Source organism: Apaloderma vittatum, unplaced genomic scaffold (assembly GCF_000703405.1).
Source record: "Apaloderma vittatum isolate BGI_N311 unplaced genomic scaffold, ASM70340v1 scaffold6754, whole genome shotgun sequence".
NCBI lineage: Eukaryota > Metazoa > Chordata > Aves > Trogoniformes > Trogonidae > Apaloderma > Apaloderma vittatum.
The window spans coordinates 55,539-64,595 of NW_009714266.1; positions in this window are offsets into that span (position 1 = coordinate 55,539).

Here is a 9,057-nt window from a genome sequence, read left to right on the forward strand (position 1 = left end):
AGTTGCAGAGAAGACAGACAGAGGCTGTACGTATGTCCATATGATCATCATATGGAGATTTACAGAAGAGAGATCTATCTCTAAGCATTATATACTGCTTTAAAAGGGCTTATTCTTCATCTTTCCCTGTTGTACAGATCTGATAGTCTCCTTCCATCTGCCTCCTCTCCAGAACATTAAAAACAGCATTCACAATAGAGATGTTAAAGTTGTATTTTTCAGCTATAAAAAGTCCCACAAGCCACTGGCATCTTCAGGTGCTTTCTCTTACCCAAGATCCACTCTCTACTTTTCCTGTTACTTCCCTCTGCTAATAAAAAATTCCTCTAATTTAATGCATTACTTGGCAAATGCATTCATTGTAGCCATACATAAATAAGGGGGAGGGGGAACCCTGTAAGTAGAAGGCCCACAGCTTCATTAAACTACTCTGCTTTTACCAAAGCCTGTTTTATGAGCTAATGGCCCAAGTTGAGCTACAGAGATTTCAGGCAGCCTACACTAAAACGTAATTTGAAAAAGTGCTCAAACTTTGGAGTCTCAAAAGAGAAAAATAAGACATACATGCCATTTCAAACTACGGAGGAAACATTTAATCAATGTGGCCCACAATAATCATGCCCTCTACAGCATGCCCTCCGTGCTGTTTGATGGCAATAAAAAAATAAGTAAGTCAGATTTTAAAGATTAATAGATACAGGAAAGTAAATGATGGTAGCTTCTCACCATACCTCTCATGCCATCTTTCAAGGAATTCAGTGTAAAGGCAGAATGCAGGATCACTAGGCGCCTACTTAAAACACGTGAAGATGTGTGCAGATACAATGGCTAATAAAATACTTTATTTCCGTATAATGAAATGCTATAAACACCAATTTGCTGTGCTTAAAAGCACAAGAGACAAATACCTTGCAAGGAAGCTGCATGTCTTCATTCAGAAATTTAAAGTGCTCTGCTGTTCAGTTAAACTCCTGCAGTCCTGTTTCACTGATGGCCTTTCCGCAATACGCTCCCTAAATTCTTCCAGGATGAACACAGTGTTCTGATTTTTGTCTAGCCTTCCCTGGTCTAACAACATCATGACTTAATAGTAGTCATCCATTAATTATTCTAGTCTGGCCAGAAACAGTATGGAGGTAGAAAGGGTTTCTGATATTACAACCTATGATAATGTATTTTTGTGTCTTTCAATCTGCATTTCTTTTTATAAGTCTATTAAATTGTTTGGTCATCTACAAATCTCTCAAGTAATATTTAAGCTTTGGGAATGGAAAATTTTTAAGCCAGTTTGAATCATCTCAAATTGGTATTTTTCAGTAAAACACTCATTTCATATTCTTTCCTCATCCATCCTACCAAAAAGAAAAAAAAATTAAAAAAAGCTTTCTACTTTTAAACCCTTTTCACTTATAAATAGCTCTGCAATTCAAGACACACAAGGAGAAATGGAAACTGATGCAGGAAAGAATTTCAAGAATGAATAGACTAAAAAACCCATATATTTTACAGAAAGTCTTACCAGGCTGAATCCATCCACCTCAGATGGAAATAGCTGAAGGATGACTAGATCAGTCTTAAATGAGATCTGTTAGGTTTTTCCTGTTTACTGGTAGTTCAAAAAATAATAAATTAATTTCAAATTGAGTTAGACATTGTAAAGATTATCATTAAGGCGGCATCTGAAAAAAATGTCTGATGGAAGATTTTGCTATTATTCAAAGGTGAAGAGGGGGAACATAGCTGTAGTCTCACACAACATAATATAAGCTGGCTAGGGTGTCGCTTCAGGATACAAGCAAATGAGTTCAGCACCTGCTTTGGTTCAGAGAAAGGATCTAAGTAAGGGTCTAACTTTGACGTGTTCTATTGAATATATTTCACTTCACAGGAGATACACATATTTGTTAGAAATAAAAAGGGCCATTTCAGAGTATTTACCAGTCCATTCATGAGGACACTTTTCTCAGATTTTAGCAGGCCAAATGTATTTCAAAAATCAGACTAGAGTTTGAACCTTGGCGTCCCAGATGCCAGCTGAACAGCCTTGTGACTGGACTACAGAAAATACTAATAGTGTCATCATCCCCTCAGTTCTCTATTAGCATGACAATGAGAAGTGCTGTCTCCAAAAACGTGGCTAAATCTACTTCATAAATGAGTTTCCAAAATGCTGATGTAACGTGATTATGTGTGTAAGTAGTACTTGAAAGAATGAAAGTCTTGGTTACCTAACATTTAATTTTAATTTTGCAAATTATTTCCTTACTGATGTCTTCCTTACTTCTTAAGACGTACAACTTTCATTGTGTTTTAAATAAACTGAACAAATACATCGCATTTGTCAAAGGCTAAGAAAACATACTCATTACCACATGCCAGCCGACAGGCGATCGCCTGACAAACTGTTTTAACTCACTTGAGATGCTGAACATTAAAGTGTGTCAAATCATCCCATTTCTAAGAGAACTGCTCATTGCTTTCTGAAGTCCTTTCGAAAGTGATGAAACAGCTAACTCCTTTTAAAGCTTTCACCGAACATCAGCTTATGTAAACAGCTCTTCTACAGCAGTCATTACAGCTTGGCCTCAAAGGACCTTAACACTTCCTCTTTTGGCAGTTTAGGGTCTTCTATCATTGATACTATTTTAGTATTTCTTTCCTCTTCATCAAGGACGTCAACTGTCAATGTACTGGATTAAAACACTAGAGCTATTGGGAAGCGTTACCAGTTCTTTGCCACAATTCCACAGAGACACAAATGCTTCATTCTGCCTCTCTCAGAGTCTGTGGAAGCACTGTATTTCAGCACTGTGCTCAGGAAGGCTTACACAGAGCACTTTTAGTGCTCTATTAATCTTCCTTTCATGGACTTACTGGTTCAAAAAAAAAAGAAATTAAATAGCTTGTCCCAATCTCTGCACTTTAATATTTTAAACAATAAAACTAATTTAATAGCCTCAAGATTTATCTTTTAGATCATCCTTGAGACTCTGCAACACTAAAAACTCTGGTTTTGAAGAAAAAGTCATTCAAGATTAGCAAACTACTACTCTGCAGCTGTGTTAGCACTTTGTTCTTTCTGGCCTGGCTTTTCGCTAGAGGAAGACAGATCTTCAATGCCTGAGAATCTGGACAGGACAAGATGTTTCAAGATTAAGTCTGCAATATACCATCAACCTGATTCTAGCAGCACTCAAATACATCATCTCTTCTCGTAAAATTGTATTAAACCCCAAGTGCACTCAAATATAGACTTAATAGACTTCGGAAGAAGACACCTCCCCGCTGCCTTCCATCTTATTCATTCCTCTGGAGAGTGCTCCCTATCTTCTCTTCAGGACAATCAAGGTGCCCCTTGACTGTTTCTTTCTGCACAACCCTCTTCCTCAGTATTTGTAAGATCAGGCTGCCCAAGACTTTAATACGCAAACATCTAACAGCCTCACCTAGGAAAGGGGTAAGTAACTGCACATACCTCTTTGTATGTCCCCACAATTAGGGCTCTAGACACTGCAACCGTAAAAGGACACACCAAAAAGCAACTTTATGCCACAGCACTCTCCCGAAGTTGCTTTCTTCATACGTTGGACATAATGGAGTATTTTTGTTAAAACTTTCCCAGAACAGTCTCATATGCCTGACCGACTACAAACATCTTGAAAATGTTCTTTTCGTCTCAGCAGATGATATGGTTCATGACTCTCTTCCATTCTTTAATAGTCAGAAGATCAAAGACTGAAAATTTTATAAAAAATTAAGTTAGAGGTAGAAAAACAGGGAAACCAATGACATTTAAGCCAGACCAACATAACTCGGTTATGAAAGATGCTGGCAGAACTCATAAGCAACAATTTTAGAATTTGATCAAATGTCCTCATCTCTATGTGTAGTATTGAACAAATGACAACTTTTTGTACAACAACATTTCTAGAAGTATGAAAAATTAAACCCATATTTTTGTTAAAGATTAAAAATAGTAGAAAGATCATCATTATACACTGGATGTGATGAACTATCTTTGCTGACTTACAGGTATCTTAAGACATAATACACAGGATAAAATCCCATCTTGAACACATGTTCAAATATGTTTGCTGAAATAAAGTCACTGAATATACACACTGGATTTGCTTCTTCTGGCTGTTGGTATTCAGTTTTATATTCCGAGTTATGCAGTTTATAACTTCTGATTTTTATTTATCTTAATAAAACCACCAATTATTATTAAAGAAAAATACATTTTGGTAATTCACACCAAGTTAATACTGTTCTCATGGGAAATTTATCTTTGTTTTGATAAAATTCTCTACAAGAATTACACAGAACGTTAGGGGTGGGAAGGGACTTTTGGAGACCATCGAGTCCAACCTCTCTGCTGGAGCAAGTTCACCTAGAGCAGGTTGCACAGGGTGGTGTCCAGGCAGGTTTTGGATGACTCCAGAGACACCTCCACCACCTCTGGGGGCAGCCTGTTCCAGTGCTCCCCCACCATCAAAGTGAGCGTTTAGATGGAATTTCCTATGTTCAAATTTGCATCCAATACTTGTTCTCTCACTGGGCACCACTGAAAAAAGACTGGCCTCAACCTCCTGACATCCAGCCTTTAAGTGTTTAGAAGCATTGATAAGATCCCCCGTCAGTCTTCTCTTCTCCAGACTAAAAAGACCCAAGTCCCTCTGCTTTTCTTCCTAAGAAAGATGTTCCAGTCCTCTCATCATCTTCGTAGCCCTTTTCTGCTGTCTCTCCAGCAGCTGTCACAGTATTTTGTGACTTACAGAATGGGAATAGCTGCATCTTTGTTTTAACCTACCAAAAAAATCCTAGCATAGAGGCCAAGTATTAGCTTTTCTCCACGAAAACTATGTAATATTCTCAGGATGACTTGGTTTCACAGGATTTTTTGAATAGATTTCATGTCTGTTTTTTTTTAATCACACTGCAAGAGAATTGCTATATTGGAAGAGAGAAAGTGAGAATTTGTGACTATATCCGCACATATTTTTTTTCTGGAGTAAGATGTTATGGTTCCCAAGGTATACACCTTTGAGTTTGGATGGATTAGTCCTTTGTTTTAGTTCAGATAACTGGTGTCTTATTTTGACAAATGGCTAAACCCTTCTGGTAGTGTCTATTTGAAATGTGTCTTCTGTTCAGCGATTTGTACTGTGCAGCTTCAAGGTGCATTTGAAAGAGGTATTCGAGGTGTGCTCTGTGCCGTACTGTAAGGCCTTATGATCAGACGACGTCGCACTCTAGAACTGTAAGCTACATATCTGAAAAGCTTCACCTGCTCGAGTTCCTGGTTTCCTAGACCTTTTTCATGCTTTTCAATGTAACTACATGCAGTTTTAAGTACACTTATTTAATCTCTAACCAATCTAACCAATTCCTACGTTACCATAATAGTAATATTCTTACATTGCACACAGATACCTGTATGTTCTTTATCTGCATATTCCTCAGGATTCAAGGTACCTCTTCCTTAAGGTGTCTACACAATAGCACAACCTATGAGTGGGAAAGCACAGTGACAAAACCTCTTCCCAAACATCTCTATAAGTAGCATAGAAAAGGAGGGAGAAGAAAGAAGGTAGCTGGGAACAATTAAGTTCCATGAAGCTGCATTGACTTCTGCTGACATGTTTGGTCTTAACAATCTTTTGTTCCACTGAAATTAAAAACAGAGTCAAATTTCAGATACCACATTCTGGTCAGTACAACCTTGCACACACACATCTTTCTTCTGTAACAGCTGCTCTGAAATACATTTCCGAATTGAGGCATCATACTACAGAAATACAGTTCTACTACAGAACTCTTATTTCTACACTGTGGGCTCAACTTTTTCCCTTCCTAAAATCCAGAAGGGAGTATGACCAAAAATGGTACAGCATTACACTACTCCATATAGATCTCAACTCACTGACAGCACTTTGAAACATTAACTACCTACCCTCTGTGCAAGAATTCCAGAGACACAGCTGGAAATAGTTTTGTTGCATCTATGCAGCTGAAATTCTAGTATTCCTGTTCTTCAGAGTCCAAAAAGCTAAATTTTTGCAGAAACTACAGGCACTGATATAGCTCGTACTTGGCAATTAAGTTACTCTTTCACCAGCTCAATCTTCCTTATTCACAGCCTGTGAGTATACTCTGAGGGGCTATGAATTATTCAAGCACAACCTGTCCTCAGCCTCTTGTCACACATTCTACACTTTTTTTCAAAATGAAATAATCAAGGATTTCAAGTTTACAATCCTGGCATTACTCTTTGACCCACAGCTCTTAGTTATTAATATGAAGTATAATAACTTCAAGAGACATTCACACAGTAGGATAGCCAGTATCTTGGTAGGGTTTCCTTTTTGCTTGATTTGGAATAGAAGCATCGTTTCATTTTCCCCAACTCTACATGCATACCAGCCATCAAGCTGTTCAGCATGCTACAGATAGAACTCTTTTGCTTCCTAAAGTTTTATGTAGAATTTAAATCATGAAGCTGCTAACTGCATACATGCAAATCAGAAATGCAATCCAGCAAATACCGTGTTGCTCCCATGCTATGATCATGGATCCCCATTTAGTTACCAAGAAGTTACTACATTTAACATCAAACTTCTTCCAAATTCAACAGGCAGCATCATGAGGCCAAATGCAAAACTTCCTGACAGTTAAGCACCTTAAAAAGAGCTATGTGCTTAACGATGCCAGATGGCCAGCTTGAACAATCAGTTGTGTTTTCCAACCCAGAACTGCACGAGTCTGCTCTGCACAGCTCGGTCCATATTTAGCTACGACCTGGAGACTTCCAGAGTACCCTCACAAGACCACAGGGACTGCAGAAACATCCCTAAGGTTATACTTCCCTACATAGACTAAATTTAGAAAACTTAAAGTATCTGAAGGAATATCTAAGCTAGTAGAGGGAGTTTCCTTACGTAAGGCTAGAAAAAGCAGTTTGCCTGGATCCTTTGCATGAGGAAATGAGAGGCACGGGGAACTCGAAGAGAATGGAGGCTCAGATTGCTGAGGGACAAGACTGTCCTTTTCAGGAAGCAGCAGACCTGCAGGATCTCCCCTGCTTTCTGCAGTGCTCTGACTGCAAAGCATCCTCCTCACAGAACAGAGATCAAGTGGAGCCTTATTAGAGCTGCAGCAAAAAACAGGTGTGTGGCTCCCACCACTACTGCACATAAATTCTCTTTGTAGATTTTCCTAGAGCAGCAGCCTAGGCTGACGACTTTCATCTCAGAACACAGACCGATCGACCAGAAGAGAGTATCTGTAAGGAAACATATCCGTTGTCCCTTCATCAGGTCAGAAAAAAACAAGCCTATCTGCTTGGACTAGCAAGCAAAAGCATTTCACAATTTTGTTCTGTGTTAAGATGTTTATACTTCAGAAAACACTAGCTATGAAATTCCAAAAATTCTCCAGTTGAAGGTGTTAGGAACACCTATCATCAATAATCATCAATTTATGCTTATTTTCATTTTACTGTTTCTTGCATCAAGTCTTTGAATTTACTCTTGACTTCATACCTTCTCTTTTTTACTACCTAGCTGTCTCCACAGGATGGATGCAAAATTCCATCAGCACATTTAATGAAAAACATTTCTGTCAAGCAAGGCACAAAATTTAGATTTATTTATGTAATCTGATTAATCCCAATTTTTGTGTTACATTAAGTACAAAAACCAGCTTGAAGGTAGGTGTTAATACAATTCCCACAAAGTAGTTCAATGAGATTTAAAATCATTTATGTATCCAGAACTGTAAAGCACACTTAGAAGCAGCCCAGGATATACAGATTGCTTACCATACCTGCTAAAAAAGCTCATAATGTATGAATATATTTAACAACCTCCAGCAATAACTTATTTCCTCTCTAATCTTCCATTTGAAAAGCATTTAGCAATTCTGTACCTAACAACGGAAGCATTAAAGAACGAGAAGTGTAGGTAAAGTTTTACTCAAGCGATCTGAGGCCGAAATGAAACACATACACCATCAAAAACTAAGTAACAGAACAAGGACTTAAAATATTTTGGTGGCACATTCCTAAGAACATAAATGCTAAGATAATATAGAAAAATAGCAATAGCTTCAAAGACTTATTTACTTCTCAAAGAACTTATGGTGTACTGTAGCTGCCTGAAATATTTTAACTATTATAGAAAATCGTATCTCCAAGTTTGGTACATTTGTATTTTCTACATGACATACATTTAAGACAACAATCCACAAACTAACGTACAAATAGGAGCTAATTCCTTTTAAAATCTGTATTGAAAAATCAGATTTGGCACTACTCATAAGGCAATGGATGATATGTATCTCAGATAGAAAATCACATAATGAAAGCGTAACCAGAAGAAAATCATATTCTTAAACTTAGTTTTTAAAGAAACTGTGAGACTTTAATTGTAATTAAAGAGGAAATTAAAAGAATCTGCATTTGTAAGTGACTAAAACACCCTATCCAAAAACCTGAAGATTCTTTTCATATGCAACAGGAAAATGCTTTAACCTGCGAAGCCATTGTGAGATAACCTGATATTTCTATGGTTATTAAATTATTAAACTTTTTTAGTAGAAAATAGCAAAAAAATTAAGGAGAACATGATCTAACTTCTTAAGTAAGCACAAAAAAAAATAATACTCCAAAGTCCAGCCTTTGCCAATGAAAACTCAAAGGTAATTTTGCCATTCACTCCACTGAGTAACACCACAGTTTCAAACTTTTTTATTGATATGAACGGTTTTGACAACTTCCTTTTTGCATTTCCATCAGCTTCAATGATAGCTGAACCTTAAAATTCAATTTCTCAGTATCACCACATTTGCACTGCAAAGACTGCAAGCCCAGATTTCATAAACTGTGGATTTCATTTAAATTTAAAAAATAATCTTTGCATTTATCTTAAATTTATAAAAAGATTTTTTTCAAAACTTAAGGCAAAAAACAAGTTTTATTGGTTATGTTTCTTTAAGTCTGAGCAGGTGTATGAGGCTGTTTAAATATTAAAAAAGCTAACGCCATATACAGTATTACCA